The 23,686-nt window shown below is 39.8% G+C and overlaps 1 protein-coding gene across 23 annotated transcripts in view; it reads left to right on the top strand.

The window, feature by feature from the left end:
- The first annotated feature begins 56 nt into the window (after positions 1-56).
- Positions 57-23,686, top strand: part of ATP13A4 (ATPase 13A4) — a 178,098-nt gene continuing 154,468 nt past the window's right edge. For 17 of the 23 annotated variants that reach the window (XR_012518869.1, XM_074404725.1, XM_074404715.1 and 14 more), the window contains exons 1-2: positions 57-257; positions 3,242-3,367. The gene's annotated coding sequence lies outside the window, so the exon portion shown is untranslated. Of the gene's footprint in view, positions 3,368-23,686 lie in introns of all 23 variants that reach the window. The other 6 variants (XM_074404719.1, XM_074404713.1, XM_074404722.1 and 3 more) reach the window with 6 other exon arrangements.

Below are 23,686 nucleotides of genomic sequence, written 5' to 3'. Positions count from 1 at the left end.
CACGGAAACAACCCCTGCACCCTTTCTAGGAGGACAGCACGAACGGTCCGCGGTGAACCAGCGCATGCGCACATTGCCTCGGGAACTGCCTAGGAGGACCGCACGGAAGGGCCGCGGTGGATTAGCGCATGCGCACAGTGCATGCGCACAGTGCCTCGGGAACTGCCATGCGCATTCCGTCGCCTCCCTCCTGGCCCGCGCTTTTGCCTCAGGTTTGGAATTCAAAATTAGGCTCGCGGGTTAAAGATTTTGCCAGGGTAGGTAGCGAGCGTTCGGCGGGGACGGGAAGGGCCAAAGGCGTTAAATGAGGATTGATGAATGCTTACCGGGAGCCATGAAGTTAATGAGTTGGATATTGAGGGAGCATGAAGGAAACTAGAGAGTGCCAGGTGAATACGGTAATAGAGTCATAGAAACTAATGCTTGCACGTTTGCCCGCTCTGTTTGGCGTCTTTGTTTGAAAGCCCTTTCACATCCATAGGGCAGTCTTGGGAGGTGAGAAGCAGGAGGAAGAGTTATGGATAGGTTAAGTCCCTTAGAATCTCCGAGGATCAGATCGGAAAGGGACTTATCAATTAGGCCAGTAACGGCTTTGAAATAAGCTTGTGTGGTTTATAAAAGACGTCAAAATGACTGGTTCATTAACTGTTTAAACAAACTTTCTTCGGGCTTTTAAGCCCACCAGTGTGTTGAAATGGTCCTCCTCAAGGCCTCCACCAGGTACATACTGTTGTCTGTGGTCAGTGAGCCTGCCGCAGCATTCACCTCAGAATGCCGAGTGCTGAGCACTTTTTCAACTACTTGCCTCTCTTGGCTATGAGGACATCACATTCTCCTTTCTTTCCGGAGCTGCTGCTCCCAGGCTCCTTTGCTGGCTTCTCTCCCAAACTTCTCAATGTTAAGACAGTTCCAGATCTCAGCCATCTTGAGCTCCTCTCCCTGTCTATCTACATTCTGTCCTTAGGTAATCTAAGTCAGCTCCATGGATTAAAATACTCTTTTCCTCTTCCAACACAGGTCTTTTGTGTTTTATAAGGAAACTAGGACCCATGAAAGGGATGTGGCCTGTGAAAGGTTATGAAGCCAATTTTTAGGGACTAAAATCAAAGGGTCCTGTGCATCACCTTTACTTGAGGGATCTTCCACCCACCCACCCCCCCGATACCACACACATAACACAAATATGCAGAGCATAAAGAAAATTCCTCTTCCCTTAATTGTCAGAATCGTACCGTGCACTCACCATACCACCAAGTGTAGACCTAGCCATTGATAGTAAACTTCCCTAATGCAGGACTCTTGGAATTTTCTTTATTTATTGTGATGACTGTTTCAACGGCAAGTCCAGATAGCAACTTGCTGTACCAACCCGTACAAACTAGGATTGTACAAAAAGTCTTTGTAATCGTTACTTCCTTGTTATTTTAGAAAATAAAATTCAAGAACCAAAAGACTTTAACAACAACAATAAAAAATAAAAATTAGGGAGAAAAGACTTTAACCAAAAAAAAAGGAGAAAGTCACCACCACCACCTTTTATATGTGGTTATCATTATGTTTTATGAAACCTTTGTTTTGCAATTGGACTTCTAAGCATTTATCCTGTGGAATCATTCCCACTTATGCAAAGATGTATGCATGATGATGTTTATTTCTGCACTTTATGAAATGGCAAAAGATAGGAATCAAAATAAATGTTAAATGTATAGGAACTAGACAAATAAATTATGTCCATACTAGCCATGAAAACCTATGTTTTAGGTCTGTATGTCCTGATAAGGAATAATCTCCCATATATACATAGTATTGCACATGAAAAAAAATCAAACTGTTGTATAATAAAACTGCCACCATTGGTCCAAATTCAGCCCACAGAACTGTTTTGTTTGGCTTGGACACTATTGGCCTATCCAGTGTTTTAAAAATAATACTAGATTTGGGCCAAGTGCGGTGGCTCACTCCTGTAATCCCAGCACTTTGGGAGGCTGAGGCAGGTGGATCACTAGGTCAGGAGTTTGAGACTAGCCTGGCCAATATGGTGAAATCTCATCTCTACTAAAATTGGAAAAATTAGCTGGGTGTGATGGCATGCGCCTGTAGTCCCAGCTACTCGAGAGGCTGAGACAGAAGTACGGCTTGAACCCAGGAGGCAGAGGTTGCAGTGAGCCAACATCGTGCCTCTGCACTCCAACCCGGGTGACAGAGTGAGACTCTGCCTCAAAAAACAAAAAAACAAAACAAACCTACATTTGTTGCCAAAATAAAAAGAAATTTCACTTTATGAAAAATCACATTAAATTATCAGGAGGCCTAACAACATCAACATTCAATTCTTATGTACAAAAAAACAAAAAAATGTCTTGGAACAGGAGCCAAGTAGTAGTTTTATCCTTCAGGCACTCATATCCTCTTCAGTAGTTCACACTCCTTCATCTTTCTGAAATCAAACACATCAATTGCTATTTATCATGAAGCTTGTGCTTCTACTTTTCTTAGCAAAAATCAAGAGGAAAGAGAACCACTACTTATATTGAAACTGCCTTGGCAAAATTATGATAGTAAGAGAAACGTGACATAGTTGACTCCATCTTGCTTCTGACGTCCAAGCTGTCCTTGGTCATTCCTGGACTTAAGCCAAATTAACTTTGAGAGGAATATAGTTTATAGTGTAACTTGAAAGCAAGGATTATGGTAGTCCCTCCCTAAAACTAACTACCTCCTTGCTCAGGGACCAAAAACCACATTTGTAAGAAAGGCCATGAGAATAGGATCATGGGAGGGGCCTGACCTGTGCTAAGATGTAGGTATAGTTTCTACAGTCCCTTCCTGCTCAGGAATTAGTGTGACCAGAGGTCACAAGATTTGTGACTTCCCCAGTTGCTCCTATAGGTGACATCATTACTATAGAAGTTAAGACTGCTTTTTGTGTGTGTGTATGTATGTGATATCTTTCTGACTAACCCCACCGAGACATATGACTCATGACTCAACTGATCCTCAACCAGAGGGGGATTCAGCATACAAGGATTGTTTTCCCATGATTTCATCCCCCAACCAATCAGCAGCACCCATTCCCTACCCCCCACCCACTAAATTATCCATAAAAACACCTAACCTCAGAGCCTTTAGGGAGACCGATTTGAGTGATAACCCCAGTTCTCCTGCATAGGCTGGCCTTGAATCAACTAAACTCTCTCTACTGCAATGCCATACTCTCAGTGAATTGATTTTGTCTGTGCAGCGAGCAGGAAGAAACTGTTGGATGATTGCAATATCAAAAGTAAGAGAAAATGAAGGACTGAGAGGGTCAGCCGTTTTCAAAATAATGAGAAAGACCTTTCTTTTGTTGGCAAAAGAACGCAACTATGTAAGTAAATTATATTATGTTGAAAGAATACAATTTAATATGACGTTATACAATAAACACACTTGCATTACTCATTTATGTTACATGCCTAACCTATAAAAATATTTGAGTTGATAAGCTGTAGTGAAGGGCAGCGTTAAGGAAGGACTTGAAGATAGTAGGTCATGAGTGGGAGGGAGACTTATATTTATTGTAAACCCTTTAATACTCTGAACTTGTGTATTAATTACTTTTAAAAATAGATGTTAAAAACATTTTTCTGCTCCGGAAGTCATGAAATAATTTTACTATTTTAAACTGAATTTTCCAGTTCAGCTTGGAATTGAGCAATTCACCAGGTAAAACTCAAAATATATACCTTGACAAAAAAAGTAACCCTTTCAGAATTATCCAGTAAATCAGAAAGGAAGGTTATGAGAGGTGTTACTGGAAATTGAAATGTTTCAAATTGTTTTTATGAGTTTTATATTTAAATTTTTACATAAAAGTTTTTGCAAAGTTCTTCCTGGGACATCTCCAAGTTCCTTAATACTGTATTCTTTCTCTATGGTTTCCTGGAGAAGTAAACAATTAGCTGAAGTCACACATTCTTGCATCATTATCATTATCAAACTCTCCCAGCCCTCAGAAAAGCATGTTATAATCCTTGTTAACAAATATTCACAATCACCTCCTATGAACCCTAGTCTGAGGATATATACATATTTGAGACAGAGTCTCACGCTGTCGCCCAGGCTGGAGTGCAGTGGTGCAATCTTGGTTCACTGCAACCTCCACCTCCCTGGGTCAAGTGATTCTCTTGCCTCAGTCTCCTAAGTACCTGGGATTACAGGTGAGCGCAACCAAGCCTGGCTAATTGTATTTTTAGTAGAGACAGGGTTTCACCATTTTGGCCAGGCTGATTTCAAACTCCTGACCTCAAGTGATCTGCCTGCCTCGGCCTCCCGAAGTGCTAGGATTATAGGCATGGGGCACCATCCCAGCTGGAGGATGTATTTTTTTAAAATGAGTAAAGCACAGTTCGTGCCCTCAACTAGCCAAGGTTTGGTTAGGAAGACAGGCATACATGAAAAGTAAACATTAATGTGAGGTAGTGGTACAAGCTGAGGACTACGTAAGGGGTAGCAGCAGTACCTGCTACAGATGCAGACTATAGCGTAATCAAGGGCTTAAGGTAATCCTGGAGAAACAGAAAAGGATGAGTTTGTAAAGAAGGAAACAGAGGGTCAGGAAGACTGAATGGGGGCTAGTAAGAAGGTCAAGTCTGAGGGCTCTGAACTAAAGCTTGTCAATGGGGAGAAGTGAGAGATCATTTGAAAGGATACTTCTGAGTATTTAAAACAATGAAAAGCTAAATGAAAAAAATTAGGAAGAGGGATCAGAAGATAATGGGTTTCAAGTTAAAGTGAACTGACATTATTAGTAGCAGTCACAAATATGGAAAAGCTGATTACAAGGGAATGAAAATGCTGGCTTTGGAATGGTGATTGATGCTGCAGTGTTCATAGGTTATTCAGGTGGTAGTTAGAAATCAAGTCTTGGAGTTCTGCTGGGCAATAAGGCTTGCAATACAGATTTGAGAGTTAGCTTTATGAAGGTGAAGTTTTGCGTCACATTAACCTTTGTGAAACTGTGCAAGAACTTGCAAGTGTTTGTTACTGATTAAATCCACATTATTTTATAATGTTTGTTTATTTATTTATTTTGAGATGGCATCTTGCTCTGTTTCCCAGGCTAGAGTGCAGTGATGGGATCATGGCTCACTGCAGCCTCAAACTCCTGGGTTCAAGTGGTCTGCCCTCTTCAGCACCCCCAAGTAGATGGAACTACAGGCACATGTCACCATGCCTGGCTAATTTTTTAATTTTTTTTCTTTTTTGAGACTGGGTCTCCTATGTTGCCCATGCTGGTCTTGAACTCCTGGACTCAAGAGATCCTCCTGCCTCAGCCTTCCAAAGAGCTGGGATTATAGGTGTGAGCCACTGCACCCGGCCTATATTTTTAAGACTAAATATACTACATTCAGTGCAATAATGCAAGAACAAGAAATGTAAGGCATAATATTTTCGGCTGACATGGCTGATTAAATAGAAAACCCTAAGAAATTAATAAAAAGCAAACACCAGAAGTAGTGAATGAAGGAGGACCTCAGACTACAAACTCAACATAAACAAATTGTGTTTCTATATACTTTCAAAAATACTTGCACAGACATCAGATCTTAATCCTTGGAACTTGTGAATGTTACCTTATTTGGAAAAAGGGTCTTTGCAGATGTGATTAAGGTAAGGATATTGAGATGGGGAGATTATACTAGATTATCCAGGTAGGCCCTAAATGCCATTGAATATATCATTATGAGAGGGAGATTTTCACACATATTCAGAGGAGAAGGCAATGTAAAGACAGAGGCAGAGTTGGGAGTGATGCAGGCATAAGCCAAGGAATGTGGTAGTCACCAGAAGATGGAATAAACAAACAAGGAATTCTCCTTTAGAGCCTCCAGCAGGAATGCAGCATCCTAACATCTTGATTTCAGCCCAGTGATACACATTACAGACTTCTGGTCTTCAGATTCCAAAGAGAATAAATTTCTGCTGGTTTAATCCACCCAGTTTGAGGTTACTTGTTACAGCAGCCATTGGAAATTAATACCACCTGGAAATTAAATGAAAAAAATTTCATTCACAATTGCATTAAAAAAACCATTATGTAATTAGCCATAAATTTACCAAAAGACGTGCAAAACCTCCACACACAACTCCACAAAACATTGTTGAAAAAAATTGAAGACCATAATAAATGGAGAGATATACTGTGTTTGTGGAATAGAAGACTCAATATTGTTAAGATACCAATTTCCCCCAAATTAGTCTGTATACTCAATCTATTTACAACACAATACCAACAGACATTTATTATAGAAATTGACAAAATATTCAAAATTTATATAGAAATGCAAAGAGCTCAGATTAAAGCCAGAACGTTTATAAACATACTCAACCTCAATACTTACTGTAAGACAATTGTAATCAAGATGGTGTGGTATTGATTAGGCCAAATTGATAAATGGACCAGAATAAAGGGTTCAGAAATAGATCTCCATTTCTGCAGTTAATTGGCTTTTGACAAAATCACCAAAGCAATTCAACAGGGAAAGAAGTCTTTTTTCTTTTAGAGATGGAGTTTCTCCATGTTGGTCAGGCTGGTCTCGAACTCCTGACTTCAGGTGATCCACCCGCCTCAGCCTCCCAAAGTGCTGGGATTGCAGGCGTGAGCTACCACGCCTGGCCAAAAGAAGTCTTTTTAATGAATGGTGCTAGAACAACTGGATATTCTTATAGAAAAAGAATACACATACTACACAAAAAAGTTAGTATATAATTTATACCATACACAAAATTAGTAAACATGCACAAAAATTGTATAAACTGGTACATAGCCCTAAATGTAAAAGTAAAAACTATGAAGCTTATTGGAGAAACTACGGCATCTTTGCAATGAGGAGTAGGCAAAGATTTCTTATGTCACAGAAAGTAACACCATAAAATTTTAAAAAATCCTTAATTGGACTATATCAAACTAAAATACTCCTGTTCACCAAATAACACCAATGATAAGATGAATAGGCAAACTTCAAATTGGAAGAAAATATTTTTAGAATGTATATCTGACAAAGGATTTATATTCACATTATATAGGAAATTCCTATAATTCAGTACTAAAATGAACATTTAAAAATGGGCAAACATGCAGACATCCCACAAAGGAGGATGTGTGTGTGTGTGTGTGTGTGTGTACACACACACATATATATGTATATATATGACCAAAGAACACGAAGTGCTCAATGTTATTAGTCATCGGAGAAATGCGAAATTTTGGCAAGGAGTGAAGCAACAGAACTGTCAGTAGCCGAGGGTAGGAATGTAAAACGGTGCAACCACTTTTAAAATATTTGGCATTTTCTTATAAAGTTAAATATATACTTCCCTTTTGGTCCAACAATTCCACTGTCAGGCATTTATCTAGGAGAAATAAAAATATGAGTTCATAGAAAGGTTTATGCAAAAATGTTCATAGCAACTTTTTCACAATAATACAAAACTGGAGCCAAATGAAATGTGCACCAGTGAGAAAATGAAAGGAAATTTATGCAAGGAAATACTACTCAACAACAAACAAGAATGAACTACTGATACATTTAACAACATGAATGAGTCTAATAGACGTGGAACTCAAAAAAGAAACATTTAGAACAGGGGTGTCCAATTTTTTGACTTCCCTGGGCCACATTGGAAGAAGAATCATCTTGGGTCACACATAAAATACACTAATGATAGCTGATGAGCTAAAAAATAAAATAAAGACCTGATAATGTTGCCCAGGCTGGAGTGAAGTAGTGAGATCTCAGCTCACCACAACCTCGGCCTCCTAGGTTCAGGTGATTCTCCTGCCTCAGCCTCCTGAGTAGCTGGGATTGCAGGTACCTGCCACCATGCCCAGCTAATTTTTTGTATTTTTAGTAGAGATGAGGTTTTACCATGTTGGTCAGGCTGGTCTTGAACTCCTAACCTCTGGTGATCCACCCACCTCAGCCTCCCAAGTGCTGGGATTACAGGTGTGAGCCACCGTGCCCGTCCTGGGCTGCATGCAGCCTGCAGGCCGCAGGATGGACAAGCTTGATTTAGAGCATCCATTTATATGATGCTCTAGATCAGGAAAAATAGGTATGGAGAGTGGGGAGGAACATTGGGGAGCTTTCTAGAAATATGGAAATATTTCATATTTGATAGGAGTCTGAGTTACATGGACACATCCATTTGTCAAAATGCATAGCAAAGATTTGTTCATTTGAGATTTATATATGGATGTTTTACATTTAAAAAACTATGAAGAATGATTACATGAGGAGGATGGGAAGTGGATAGAGGTTAGATGAAGCAAGAATCACAAAATGTTGGTAACCATGGAAGTTGGCCAGCAGGTATATGAGAGTTCATTATACTTTTCTGTTCACTTTGCATGTATTGAAAGTTTGCATTATAAACACTTTAAAATGTATCTTTTTTTTTGTAAAAAAAAAAAAATACAAAGGAACATACAGAAGAAAAATAAAATGCACCCAACTTAAGGCAGCCTCATTAGTATGGGGATGAGGAGCAGAAGATGAGCATAAAAGGCAAAGAGCCTTGTGTGCTGTGTAGATTTCATTCCAGCTTGTGTTCCTTTCCTGTTGCTGCTGTAACAAATTACCCCAAATAAGTGGCTTAAAACAGACAAATTTATTATCTTATAGCTCTGAAGTTCAGAAATAAGAAATGGGTCTCTGGGGAAGAATCCTTTTTTATTTTTCCTTTTCCAGTTTTGAAAGGCTGCCCACATTTCTTTGCTTGTGGCTCATTTCTATCTTGAAAGCCAGCAGTGACTGGTCAAATCTTTCTAATACCACATCACTCTGACGCTAACCCTTCCGCCTCTGCTTTCCATATGTAAGCGTCCTTGCGATTTGATCAGCCTACCTAGATAATCAAGGATAATCTCCCTATTCTAAGGTCAACTGGTCAGCAAACTTAATTCCCCTTTGCCATATGCACAGCTTCTGATTAGGATTCAGACTTCTTTGTGGGGAGCATTATTCTGTGTACTACACAGCTCCAATGAAATTATTTTAATGATTTCTCTCTGATATGGAATATGTGAGTGTGATGGGGTGGAAATAGGGGAGGAGAGAATCAGTTAAACCACACCTGGAATTAGCTGCAGTTTTAAAATTGTACTTCTAATCTTTGTTTACAAATCCTTTATATTTATCATTTAAAAAAAAAAAAACCCTATTTTTATACCTTTTCTGCAGTCTATTCCACGCCACAAATTTCATTTTGTTTTGCAGTGGCTCTTTTGCCTTTCCCTGTCTTTTAAGTAGTTTTAAGGATTTACTCTTGAATTATAAATCTTGAAATATTTGCTTTACTTATTTTTATTGCTTTCTGTGCTTGTGTCTTAGAGAACAAGCTTCATTCATTAAATTGAAGATGCCAACTTATCGTCTGATTTTTTTTTCTTGTCCCTGTAATAAATTCAGAGATAGAATCTTCCTTCGGATTTTTCTCTTATAATAACTATTGTGATTACATGCATCGTAAATATTGATTTAGTGTGCTAGGTACCAGGCTACTACTTATATATGAGATCTCCTTCTATTATTTGATACAATGTTTTTTCACAGTTCTCATCTTTTTTCCCTTGTCATCCCACTTTATATTTGTTTGTTTATTTATTTTAAGACAGAGTCTAGTTCTGTTGCCCAGGCTGGAGGGCAGTGGCACAATTTTGGCTCACTGCAACCTCTACCTCCAGGTTCAAGCGATTCTCTTGCCTCAGACTCCTGAGTAGCTGGGATTACAGGTGCCTGCCACCATGCCCAGCTAATTTTTATATTTTTAGTAGAGACAGGGTTTTTACCATGTTGGCCAGGCTGGTCTCAAACTCCTGATCTCAGGTGATCCACCTGCCTCCACCTCCCAAAGTGCCAGGACTACAGGCATGAGCCACCGTACCTGGCCCCTATTTTACTCTTATGTGGTAAAGCATGTATTGAGCAATAACTATGCCCTTTAATTCTGTTCCATAGTGATTATTCCTTTACGATTCTGGCTAGTGAGTTTTCATTGTTATAGATAGATATTTTAAAAAGTGATGAAAACATAATACTAAAGATTAAATTTTAAAGTGTGTTCTGTCTGTGGTTTTACATTGCGAATAACATAGAAAATTGAGAAAACATTCTTTTAGTATTTGAAAACTATAATTTAGTAAAGAAGTCTTGCACATCATCATTAATTTAAATTTTACTAATGTACGTCTTCATTGTTTCACTTTTCTCTTATTCATTAATGTATGGGAAAACACGACCAATATTCATGTCAGGGCTAAACTTATAGGTTACCAATGTGAGCAGATTCTTTGTTGAAATAGGATTGGTAGTAATGAAGCATTTAGTCATAGTAAAATTTATAAGAAACTTACGCATATGTATACACACTGTTTTTGGAAGAGCCAGTTGTTCAACATTTACGCCTACACCATTGTTTAAGCAGCACACCAGCGCTTTTCTTCACTCTATTTCAACCTTTCCATCATTAAAAGCTTTTTGCAAGTTAGTGTTTTTTTCTGTTTTTAAGTTTCTATGTCTCTTATAACTTATAATCTTTTCAGCCAATTTCATGTTCGAAATTGTACCTTCCCTTTCTTCCCCACCACCAGGTTCTGAGGTTTTTCTACCCCTACTTGAAAATATTTTTTGCCCCGCACTCTGGTACATTTCCTCTTTGCTTCTGTTTTAGACTAAAAACATAATCCCTAACTTCATCCTATTCTGTAACTTTGCCTGTACAATAAAAATATACATATACTATACCTTGAGTAATTCTGCATGGTGGTTCTTTGTAGTAGTACCTGTACCAAACTAGTTTCTAGCTTGCTAGCATCCTCCTCTGTAAGAGTGAGATGAATTGTGTGCCTTGCAGAAGAACCAGCTCTCACATCTTTGCTGCCCATTGTCACAAGTTGTTGACAGTCTCCTTTCTCTCTCATACTTCCTATGGTCCTAAGAATCCTTGGTTGTAGGAAGGGCCAGAATGAACCAAATTGAGGCCATATCCTGCTACAGCAGCTCTAGTCCTAGTCCAACTCAGAAACACAACCAGGACACTGGGACCTACTCTCTCCCAGTTTGGAGGCCCACCTGAACAGCAGTGGTGTTTGCATTTAGAGAAGGCAAAATTAATCTGCTTTCAGTACTCAATTTACCAGGTTATATCAGCAGGAGAGGTTGTAGGAATCCACAGCTCTCAAGATGCTCTTAGTAAGTAGATTGGATTCACACATTTATATAAAATAAACACACTAGAGCTACTTCTCCCTTTGTTTCCTTTAACATACCCAGTTTGCCATTTTGTTCCTTATCTGAAGTGAAATTTAGGGTGAGATTTAAAAAAGCAGAGAGAATGAGGAAGAAATACTGGAAGGATATGTGTGGTAAATTTAGGGTTCAATGACCATTTTAGGCATGTCCTTCTGTATCATTCTGTTACCATGATGTTTGCTAATATGTGTATCTCATTATAAAATTAGTTGATGTATGGGCACTTAGAGTAGTGCTTGACACATAGTGCACATTCAATGATTGCATCAGTTGAGATAGAATGGGATATGCTGCTTGAGCAAACAAACCCCCAAATCTCAGGGACTTAATCATAATACAGGGTTATTTCTTGTCACATGGCAGTCTGACGTGCGTTGGGAGCTCTTGCAAAGGCAGGAGACTCAGAGACCCAGGTTGTTCCCAGCTATACCATCTGAAACATGTGGCTTCCAAGGTCACTTTGGAGAGCACGGAGGATTGTCTGAGATGGTTTGTAAGGGCTAACATAGAAATGACTTACTTCATTTCTTCCCACATCCTGTTGACCAGAACCTAGTCACATGGCCAACGTAACCACAAGTAAAACTGGGAACAATAGTGTAAAACATGGAGTGTTGTTTAGACTGCCTAATTCTGCCATCAAAAGCACTATCTATAGTAAGGATAGGAATATACATATATATATTACATATATATATATATACACACACACACATACACACATATAAATATACACACATATAAATATATATATTACATATATATTTAAAGAAATGTTATAGCATTTCTTTAAATAGACTTAACTTTAACTCATATATATAAATATGTATATATATATGTGTGTGTGTGTGTGTGTGTGTGTGTATTTTTGAGATGGAGTGTTGCTCTGTTGCCCAGGCTAGAGCGCAATGGCATGATCTTGGCTCACTGCAACCTCTGCCTCCTGGGTTTAAGAGATGCTCCTGCCTCAGCCTTCCAAGTAGCTGGGATTACAGGCACACACCATCACGTCAGGTGACTTTTTGCATTTTTAGTAGAGACAGAGTTTCACCATGTTGGCAAGGATGGTTCTCGAACTCCTGACCTTGAGTGATCCACCCGCTTTGGTTTCCCAAAGTGCTGGGATTACATGTGTGAGCCACCGTGCCGGCTCTAAGAAATGCAATATTTATTATGCATTTGAGTTTGCAGTCTGATACTTGAGAATTTGCTCCATTAAAATATATTCTCTATTCAGAGAGAATGAAAGAGATTAAAGTGTTTTTCATTTTCAGGACTGTTTCATGGAGGTGTTAATAAAGCCTCGCTGTTTCAAAAGCATTGGAAGAAAAGGTTATCATGAGATACAGTCTTCTCTATGTTAGATTGCAACGCAGAGATCTATTTGATAAAGGGTGGGCTTTTGAGTCCTACTTCTTCAGCAAAGACGTCATCGGCATTACTGTGCTCGTGCACTCGCCCTCCAGGTACCTCAGGTTTAGAGCTTCCAGTCCCACTAGAGAACAAACTAGACAATGTGACATCCTGATAAAAAGTTTTCAGCAAAATGTAATACAAATACAATGTTAATTGTATACATTGTATAATACAAAACAAATACAAAATAGAATGTTCCATTTTGCACTTTTATATGTTCAGAGAAATGTGTTTATTTTCTCAAGATCACAAAGTAGGTTGGTGGGATTGTTAGGTGTTCTGTAAGTTTTGAGCTGGAGTTTAAAGGACGAATGTGAGATTTAGATAAAGAAGAGGAGAAAAAGGCATCTCAGAAGAGAGAATGGTGAGAACAAACGTGCAGAAGAAGGAAAACCATTTGCCTAGTATACTTAGGGCTCAATAAGCAAATCATTTGCAGTGGGAGAGAACACTGCAATGTAGATCCAGAACAGATCACAGAGTGCTTTGAATGATATCAAATGATGTTTGGTTTGGTTTGAAAGCTCATGTATGCATAATTTCTTTGCAGGGAATCACCATAATCCAAATAGTAGGTTACTCTATCAGTGGATGTAGTGTTGGTTATAGGTGGAAGACTAAAACCAGAAGAACAGGTAGGAAGGCATTGTATTTATCCAGGTGTATTTTGACTTGGGTTACTATTAGAGAGTCAACAATGATCCTGAGGTTTTGGGCTCACGTGGCTGAATTTTCACTTTGTCATATTAAGGCTGAAAGATATTTATGTGTTTTCAAAGTGAAATTTTGAGGTCCTGCTTCTTTCCCCTTCCTTTATTTTGAAGCATCCATTCTATCTTGATTGCTAGAACATTCATCTTCCTTTACTCCAGCAGTGTTTGTGCCGGTAGCAGAGGTACTGATATCTTCACAGACCATTCTATCAGATGCTTGTATAAGTTGTTTTTTATTTGTTGTTTTGCTTAGTCTCCCGGCCAGGTTCTTCAGCCTTTCCAGAGATTCTACGAGCTGCCCACTATTACCTAATATATTCCTTTTCTGCTCAATTTCCCCAGCGTTAGTTTCTGTTACTTGCAATTAAGAACTTTAACTGATTTGCTTTCCTTATTTGATGCTGTAACCCAGAGGTTAATTAGAATTACCCTCTTCCCGATAATTTACATAAGAATGATTCAAACCACATTCCATGGATTGTAGAAAGTCTAATAGTCTTCTTCAAGATTTCTGTAAATTCTGCAGGAGGCTTAGATTCTCATGGACACCTTTGATTCAGATCTTTGGCTTCCTCTAGATCAAGATTCCTCAATCTTGGTGCTATTGACATTTTAGGCTGGAAAATTCTTTCTTGTGGATGGCTAGCCTGTGCACTGCAGGATTTTTGACAGCATACCTGGTTTCTGCCCACTTGGTGCCAATGGCTGCCTTTCTTCCCTGCCCCGTCCTAGTCCCTGTTCCAGTCAAGACCATCCCTTAGGAAATTACCAAGTATTTCTTGGGGGCAAAATATCTTCTGGTTGAAAATCACTATGTCTCAATAATTCAGTTTAGGAAATGGCATCTGTTATCCTTCTCTACCAAGTCAACCTATGAGTAGAACTCAGATACTTAAAAAAATTTCCACCTAAACTTAAAAACAAAACACAAATGTCACAAAAGCTATTTATACTGGTAGCAAATTTTTATGGAAATTTTGGAGAAATAGATTTTCCACATGGATATACAATCAACATGAAATTTGTTAGATGCCTGTGTTTTAAAAAAGTCTTTCAGTTATTTCTGAAACTTGATCTCTGTTCTTTGGCCACGTTTCTTGCCTCTCTTCCATTTCTCTTCCCTTATTTCTACTTTCTTTTGTATTCTCTGCTCTTTCCTACGTCCAGATTATTGTCCAATTCAAATTCAAGTGGCTTGGTTATATCTTTTATTTCTTTGTCAACTCATCCCCTAGTCTCATCTTCTACTCCTAATGGGCTTTTCAAAGTATTTTCCTATACAGAAAAGCCCCTCCTCCATAGTAATTCTAGAAACTTCTATGACGGTAGTTAAAGTTTAATATTGCTGCAGTTCTCACTATAGCTCCTCTTATATAGCACAAGAATAGTATTAACCCCTTTTATAGGGAGGAAACTTCCAATTATCTATTGCTGCGTGAAAAACTACCCAAAGCTTAGTGATTTAAAGCAACAACCATTTTGTTATATTCTTCAAATGGCATATCCACATGGTTAGCTTGCACTTTCCCACAGCAGAGTATTCTCAGACTAGTTCTCTTTTGACATAGTGGATGCCTAGAGAAAGTATTCCAAGTGACAGGCAGTGGAAGCTGCCGGTCTCTTAAGATCTGAGCCTTAGCCGGGCGCGTGGCTCAAGCCTGTAATCCCAGCACTTTGGGAGGCTGAGGCGGGTGGATCACGAGGTCAGGAGATCGAGACCATCCTGGTCAACACGGTGAAACCCCGTCTCTACTAAAAATACAAAAAATTAGCTGGGCATCGTGGTGCATGCCTGTAATCCCAGCTACTCAGGAGGCTGAGGCAGGAGAATTGCCTGAACCCAGGAGGCGGAGGTTGCGGTGAGCCGAGATCGCGCCATTGCACTCCAGCCTGGGTAGCAAGAGCGAAAACTCCGTCTCAAAAAAAAAAAAAAAAAAAAAAAGATCTGAGCCTTAACTATCACTTGTACCATATTCTACTGGTCAAAGTAATCACAGAGGCTTCCACATTCAAGGGGATGTGTGGTCATCTTTATTTTACCACAGTCTGCTCACTGGCTACAAATTAATCACATTACTCCTGCATGCAAATTACCCTCTTCATACTCATCAACCGCTCCCTTCCGCACCCACATTCCCCTTCAACACACACACGTTTTGTCCCATTACAGAATCAGATTCAGGCTTGAGATATAGGCTTTTTGTTGTTGTTTGTTTTTTGACAGAGTCTCACTCTGTTGCCGAGGCTGGAGTCCAGTGGCACAATCGTGGCTTACTGCAACCTCTGCCTCCCAGGTTCAAGTGATTCTCCTGACTCACCCTCCCAAGTAGCTGGGATTACAGGTGTGAGCCACCGCACTCCGCTAATTTTTGTGTTTTTAGTAGAGACAGGGTTACCCCATGTTGGCCAGGCTGGCCTTGAACTCCTGATCTCAAGTGACCTGCCCGCCTCAGCCTCACAAAGTGCTGGGATTACAGGAGTGAGCCACTGCACCCGGCCCTTATACACATTTTTAAGGTTTTCTATTCACATATCAAACTGCCCTCCTGCCCTCACTTGCATGTACCAATTTCTTCAGGGACCACTCAGCGGTGCAAAGGTTCTGCATATATGAACAAACTGGAGTATGATCCTAGTAGATCAGAGGCTCTGAGAATATTTCGATTCTTGTCCAGGCCTTGAAACATCAAACAAAGCATGCAGGCTGTCCTTTGCTACTAAATGCAGATTGAATGTTAAGACACTAGGGGGCAGAGGTGCCCTACTAAACCAAGGATGTTCTGTTTGCTTTTAAAACCTAAGCTAGTTTACACCATCAATCTAGATCGAAATCCTCACGTTGCTATCATGGAGTCTTCAATTATTTTAACAAATTAATAAACAAAGACAAGGTTGCTTTAAATTTAAAATAGGTAGTTCCCAATTACTGTAACAAACATTCTATTCCCACTCATTTAAAAAATGAACTTTTTGTTTTTCTATAGTTTTAGGCTTAAAGAAAAATTATGAAGATAGAATAGAGAGTTTCCATATATCCCAAACACTGTAAGTTTCCCCTACTTTTTTTTTAGACAGAGTCTTACTCTGTCCCCTAGATTGGAGTGCAGTGGCGTGATCTTGGCTTATTGCAACCTCCGTTTTTGGGGCGCAAGCAATCCTCCCATTTTAGCCTCCTGAGTAGCTGGGAACACAGGCGTGTGCCACCTAGCTATTATTATTTTGTATTTTTTGTAGAGGTGGGGTTTTGCTGTGTTGCTGAGGCTGGTCTTGAACTCCTGGGCCCAAGCCATCTACCTCCCTGGGTGACTTCCTATTTCATTAACATCTTACATTAGTATGGTGCATTTATTACAACAAGTAAGCTAGTATTGATGTGCTAGTATTATTGATGTGCTAGTCTAAAGTCCATAAATCAGATTTCCTTAGTTTTGCCTAATGTCCTCTGCTATTTCACAGACCTAATGTCCTTTTTTATGTGCCAGGATTCCATTCAAGATACCACATTAGGTTGTGTCTCCTTAGGTTCCTCTAGACTGTGCCGTGTCCTCAGATTTTCCTTGCTTGTGCTGACCTTGCCAGCTTTGAGGGATGTTAGGTGTTTTATAGAATGCCCCTCAATTTGGGTTTGTCTGATGTTTTTCTCATGTTTAGACAGGAGTTGTAGGTTTTTGGGAGGAAGACTAAAAGAGGTAAAGTTCATACTTATTACATTATGTTATCAGCATGACTTGTCAATTTTAATATTTACCTTCATCACCTTGACTGAGCAATGTTTGGTAGGTTTCTCCACTGTAAAGTTACTTCCCTCGCAGCTCCCCCGTACTGTACACTGTGGGAGGAAGTCACTAGCAGCAGCCAAAACGTTAAGGAGTGGGGAGTTACGTAGTCCTTTTTGAGGAGTCCTATGTGCATAAATTATCTGGAATTCTGTACAGATTTATCTATTCTCCCCATTTATTTATTGTTTATTCATATCACTCTTTGAACTCATGGATATTTATCTTTTTTTTTGAAACGAGGTCTTGCTTTTGTTGCCCAGGCTGGAGTGCAGTGGCACAATCTCAGCTCATTGAAGCTGCAACCTCCATCTTCCGGGTTCAAGCGATTCTCTTGCCTCAGACTCCCGAGTAGCTGGGATCACAGGCACGCACCACCATGCTCAGTTAATTTTTGTATTTTTAGTAGAGACAGGTTTTCACCATGTTGGCCAGGCTAGTCTTGAACTCTTGACCACAGGTGATCCACCTGCCTCAGCCTGCCAAAGTTCTGGGATTGCAAGGATGAGCCACCGTGCCCGTCAGGATATTTATTTTCCTCTTTGCTTTTATAACTATGTCTAGCCAAATTTTACACCCCTTTAATAATAATAATAATAGCTACCATTTTGCCAAAGCATTGTATATACATCATCTCATTTAATATTGGCAACCATCCTGAGGGGAGATATTATTACCCTTTGGCCCCATATGAAGAGCCTGAAGCTTGTAGAGATAAATAATTTCCCCTGACCATGCAAGTGGTATGTGGTACAGAACCAGGATACAAGCTCTGGTCCGTGAGAATTCAAAGCCTGTGAATTTCACTACTGTGCCACTGCCTCCCTGCTTCACTCAAGAATGAGATATGCAGCCGGGCGCGGTGGCTGAAGCCTGTAATCCCAGCACTTTGGGAGGCCGAAGCGGGTGGATCACGAGGTCAAGAGATCGAGACCATCCTGGTCAACTTGGTGAAACCCCGTCTCTACTAAAAATACAAAAAATTAGCTGGGCATGGTGGCACGTGCCTGTAATCCTAGCTACACAGGAGGCTGAGGCAGGAGAATTGCCTGAACCCAGGAGGCGGAGGTTGCGGTGAGCCGATATCGTGCCATTGCACTCCAGCCTGGGTAACAAGAGCAAACTCCGTCTCAAAAAAAAAAAAAAGAATGAGATATGCTAAGAGGCTGAGTTTAATTGTGTGAGAAGATAAAGGTAAAGACTTTGGTGGTATTATCCTTCCAGTCTGTTCACTATCACCCTGATAGTTTCCCCTTCCCATTTGTCAAGGATAAAAGTTAAAAAAATGCAGTAAAAATACCTTGAGATTTTGTTAGTATATTATTTATAATTAGCATGTCATACATTGTTCTAATGATAAATAATTAAGAAATAAAATACTTTTCCTAACAAGAAATAATCTATAAATAATCTTTAAAAAATAAGAAAACAACAATTTAGGCATATATTCTGTGGTTTACAAAGCAAACTTTTTTTTTTTGAGACAGAGTCCCGATCTATTGTCCAGGCTCAAGTGCGGTGGTGCAATTACACAATCACAGCTCACTGCAACCTTGACCTCTTGGGCTCAGGGCTGTCCTCTCAACTCAGCCTCCTGAGTAGCTAGGATTACAGGTATGTGCCACCATGCCTGGCTAATTTTTATTTTTATTTTTGTAAAGATAAGGTCTTGCCTTGTTGCCCAGGCTGGTCTTGAACTCCTGGGCTCAAGTGATCCTCCTGCCTCAGCCTCCCAACGTGCTGGGATTACAGGCATGAACCACTATGCCCTGCTAACAAAGCATATTTGTATGTGTAATTTTAAAAAATAAACTCTCTATTTTGGAATAGTTTTAGGTTTATTGAAAAATTGTGATGATAGCATAAAGAGTTCTCATATACCCCACATCCAGTTGCCCTCATTGTTAATATCTGACATTAGTATGGTATATTTATCACAATTAAGTAGCCAATACTGGCTGGGTGAAGTGGTTCATATCTGTAATCCCAGCACTTTGGGAGCCAGAGGTGGGAGGATTGCTTGAGCTCAGGAGTTCAAGATGAGCTTGGAAACATAGCAAGATCCAGCCGAAAATTTTTTTTAAAAAAAATTCGCCCGGTGTGGTGGTGTGCATCTGTAGTTCCAGTTACTTAGGAGGCAGTGATGGGAGACTGCTTGAGCCTGGAGGTTGAGGATGCAGTGAGCTGTGGTTGCCTGGGTGACAGAGCGAGACCCTCTCTCAAAACTAAAACAAAAAACAAAAACCCAATACTGCTATGTTGTTATTAACTAGAGTTCATCATTTATTCAAAATTCCTTAGTTTTAACCTAATGCTTTTCATCCTGTCCAGGATCTCACCCAGGACACAATATTGCATTTAGTTGTCATGCCTCCTTAGGTGGTTCTTGGCTGTGACAGTTTCTCAGACTTCTTTTGTTTTTGATGACCTTGTTAATTTTAAGGACCATTCGACTGGTATTTTGTAGCATGTCCCTTTATTGGGATTTGTCTGACATTTTTCTCATGATTAGACTAGAATTCTGGGCTTTTGGAAGGAAGTGCACAGAGGCAAAATACCGCTCCTATCCCTATCCCATTCTATTAAGGATAGCATACTCTCAGCGTGACTTGCCACTGTTGATGTTGACCTTGATCACCTGGCTGGCTGGCATAGTGTCAGTCAAATTTCCCCACCACAAATTTTTCTTTTTTATACTGTACTCTGCAGAAGGAAATCACTTTGAATAGCCTGCATTTAGTGAGCATGCAGTATCTACATATGTTTGAATTCTTCTGCATGAGAGATTTATCTCTTCTCACTCATTTGTTTATTTATTCTATAACTTTTTATATCAGTGTGGGTTCACAAATATTCATTTTATACTTTGGATTATAAAACAATACTAATATTATTTTGTTGCTCAATTGATTTCAACTTTCGCCGTTAGGAGCTCCTTCAGTTTCTCTTTGTATCCATTTGGCCCATCCTCATTAATTTTTTTAAAGTACTTTTGTATTTTCTGGCAATGCAAAAGGCTCAACATATGTATTTGTGTCTCTAGTCCTGGATTCAGCCATTTTTCCAAGGAGCTTTTTTTTTTTTTTTTTTTTTTTTTTTAATTGGAGAATGGCATTTGAAACAAAGATCTGGATGCTAGGTTTGTGCATACTTCTGTTATCATTTATGTACAACTTTTATTCTTTCAACAATCCTTAAAGTTAGTAATTCTGTTTTGTAGATAAACAACCTTCACGGCCTTGCACATGCTCTCCTAGCTCATTGCAGAGCCTGACCCTTAAGTCCAGATCTGGGAAGACTACAAATCCATGCTCCTTTCAATATGCCTAGGAAGAATGGCTAAAGTGAAAGAGAAGTGTTTATTTTTTTACTGCAATTAGATGAAAGATTTTGTATTTAGTTCCATTTTTTTTTCCCTAGAGAAAGAACAGGATTGCCCCCTTCCCCCCCCCACCACCCCCGAATCAACTGTTTGTCAGTTTTTTGGTAGTTAAAAGAAAGTAGGGTGCTTCAGGTGGCCCTGTTTTACCAAAGGCAGCTCTATTCCGGCTCACAGGTCAGATGAAAGGGAGTCTGTTTAGAGGTGCCTTCAGGCAGGTTTTAAACAGAACTAGGCTTTAAACAGAGCCAATGAGATTTGGGAGAGACAGGGGCTGGTGGGGAGGAAAGAAACCAGGAATATCACTGAGATAAAAAGTCCTGGAAGAAGAAAACATCCTGGTGGAAAACAGAAAACCTAACACATGGTAGCTAAATGCAGGAAGTTTCGTGGGTCCTTAATGAGGATTCATTTCCTGCCACCAAGTGACCGTAGCTTGCTTTATTTGGATATTTTCTGTATAATTGGAGTAAATTTAAACTTTCTTACATTTCTGGGTTCTCTTCTTTGGAAGTAATATGAAAGTGTATCTCATGGACTGCATCAGACAGATTATGAAGCTCCTGAGGACACTCAGGAGACTTGGGCTCTAACAGAAATTAAGTGGAACTTAACTAAATTATGCTATAGCAAGATGTATATTTACTACATTTACGTTTTTTGTTCATAACATTAAACCTTGCTTATTGTGGAAAATTGGATGGCAGAGACAAGTGAATAAAGTAAAAAAATCTCCCTCTCAGAGATATTCACTGTCAGGATTTTGTTGTTATCTTTCTCTCCCTTTGTTTTCTTTTTTGGTTTATGCATCCATGGATAATATTGGGCTCATGTTGTATATAAAAATGTGCATATCTTGTTTTTCATTTAATATCGAATTATTTTCAAAATATTAGACATTCCTGAAAATTCTGATATTTAATCGTTGCAAATATTCTATTATGTGGATGTAATTCAATTTGAACAATGCCGTGATAAATTTTTATATACATACAATTTGAATAAATGTGGGATGATTCACTTAAGAGAATTCTAAAAGTGAAATAAAGTGGTAATAACAAAAGTACCTGTTTTATAAAGATAGGAAAATAAGATGAGTTAGCAATAGTGTTTGGTACATGGCAAACATTCATGCTAGGTATCATTATTACACGTATATTCTCATTGATAAATCTTAACAAATAATCTTCCAGAACACTTCTTTTCATTTTTAGCATGTATATGCCATCAAATTTGTTAGTAGTAATTGAAAATATTGTTAACCACAACATTAGACCTCTTGAATAATATCTGGGGGTCAGAGACAGCACCTTGATTAAAAGGACTGAAAATATTAGCAACAGACCTTCCAAAAAGTAAGTGAAAGGGGTGAGGGATGTAACAGAAAGGAATGGTGAGGCAGCTGCTACCACTGGTTCTAATGGATGTGTGACCAGGGCTCATGCTCCCATAGTGTGTGTGCGAGTTTGTGTTTGTGAACGTGTGTGATGTTTTAGGGATAGAAGGAAAGGGGTGCCAGCCTCTTATGATGCCTAACGTGTTCCAGGGGTTGAGAGGCCCCAGCAAAGAAGGTTCCAGGCTGCATACCCAGGAGCAGCCACAGATTATTGAGGGCAGAATATTGGGCTAATAGGTCGCTGGTACGTTGAGTAAGGAGGCAGGCCAGCTGCCGCCCAGACACTTGAAATGTTCAGATCTGGAGAAGGTATAAGCTGAAGACCATCTGTTCTATCATATGGGCTAAAAAGATAAAAGCAAAAAAAAAAAAAAAAAACTAGACATACAAAATTAAGAATAATTACTGAGGTATTAAATTCAATAAGTGAGGCTGGGCCTGGTGGCTCCTGCCTGTAATCCCAGCACTTTGGGAAGCTGAGGCAGGCGGATCACCTGAGGTTGGGAGTTCAAGACCAGCCTGACCAACATGGAGAAACCCTGTCTTTACTAAAAATACAAAATTAGCCAGGCATGGTGGTGCATTCCTGTAATCCCAGCTACTCGGGAAGCTGAGGCAGGAGAATCACTTGAACCTGGGAGATGGAGGTTGCAGTGAGTGCAGTGAGCCGAGATTGCACCATTGCACTCCAGCCTGGGTAAGGAAGGAAACTCCATCCTCCCCCACAAAAAATTCAATAAGTGAAAGTGGAATTTAGGGTAGTAGCAAAAGGAGTAGATTAGGAGAACAAAGGCAGGTACTTTACCCCTGGAGAACATTGTCTAAAGTGTATCTGAATTATCTAGAGCGGAAGAAAGTCCTTTGGCTTTCTCTTTTCAGCAGCTGGACAGGCTCATGAGTTATGGACTTGGGCATTCCATTTCATGTTTAGTAGTTTTACTTAGTGCCTCTCGTGATGCTCACAGAGTCTCATGACCTGGCGTTAACGGAGCACTTAACTCTGTGCTGAGCAGAAATAAGCGCTTTACAATATCACAAGAATAGGACAATGATCAGTTCCATTATACAGATTAGTCAACTGAGGCTCAGAGCCGTGGAATGACTTGTTCAACATCACATAGTGAGACAGCAAGAAACAGGAAATGAATGTATTTCTCACCTCCTGTTTTTAAATACTTAACCACTTAATAGTGTTTGATATGCAGCCCCCACCCCCACCCCACCCTGCTGTCAGATGCCAACAGAGCGCTGGCGGGGGAAGGAGCTCTCTGCAGGGGAACTGCGAGCCGAGCCGGGAGATGAGGAAAGCAGGAATATCTCATGGCCAGACTGAGACCACTGGGTGGAAGTAAGACCAGCCAAACTCAAAAGTTCTTTTCAATGCCAAAATTATCTGGCTCTCATTTTCTCTTAATTGAGCAGCAGGGTTTGCCCCAAGTTAGACAGTGAGGTTGCCAGAGGTTGGTTATGAATCTCTCTCCTTCCAGTGCTCCTTGATGTCCTTTCAAAGGATCCAGAAACTCAGGGCCCCAATTCTGCTCTCCTAGGCCCAGTATTCTTGTATTACACTACTCCTTCTAATGCTAAGCACTCCACAGAGGTTGGGTACAGTGGCTCATGCCTGTAATTCCAGCACCCTGGGAGGCCAAGGTGGGCGGATCACCTGAGGTCAGGAGTTCGAGACCAGCCTGACCAACATGGAGAAACCCCAT

This window comes from Saimiri boliviensis, chromosome 8, assembly GCF_048565385.1.
Source record: "Saimiri boliviensis isolate mSaiBol1 chromosome 8, mSaiBol1.pri, whole genome shotgun sequence".
Classification (NCBI taxonomy): Eukaryota; Metazoa; Chordata; class Mammalia; order Primates; family Cebidae; genus Saimiri; species Saimiri boliviensis.
Note: the sequence above shows the minus strand (reverse complement) of the source record. Positions and strands in the feature narration are given on the sequence as shown.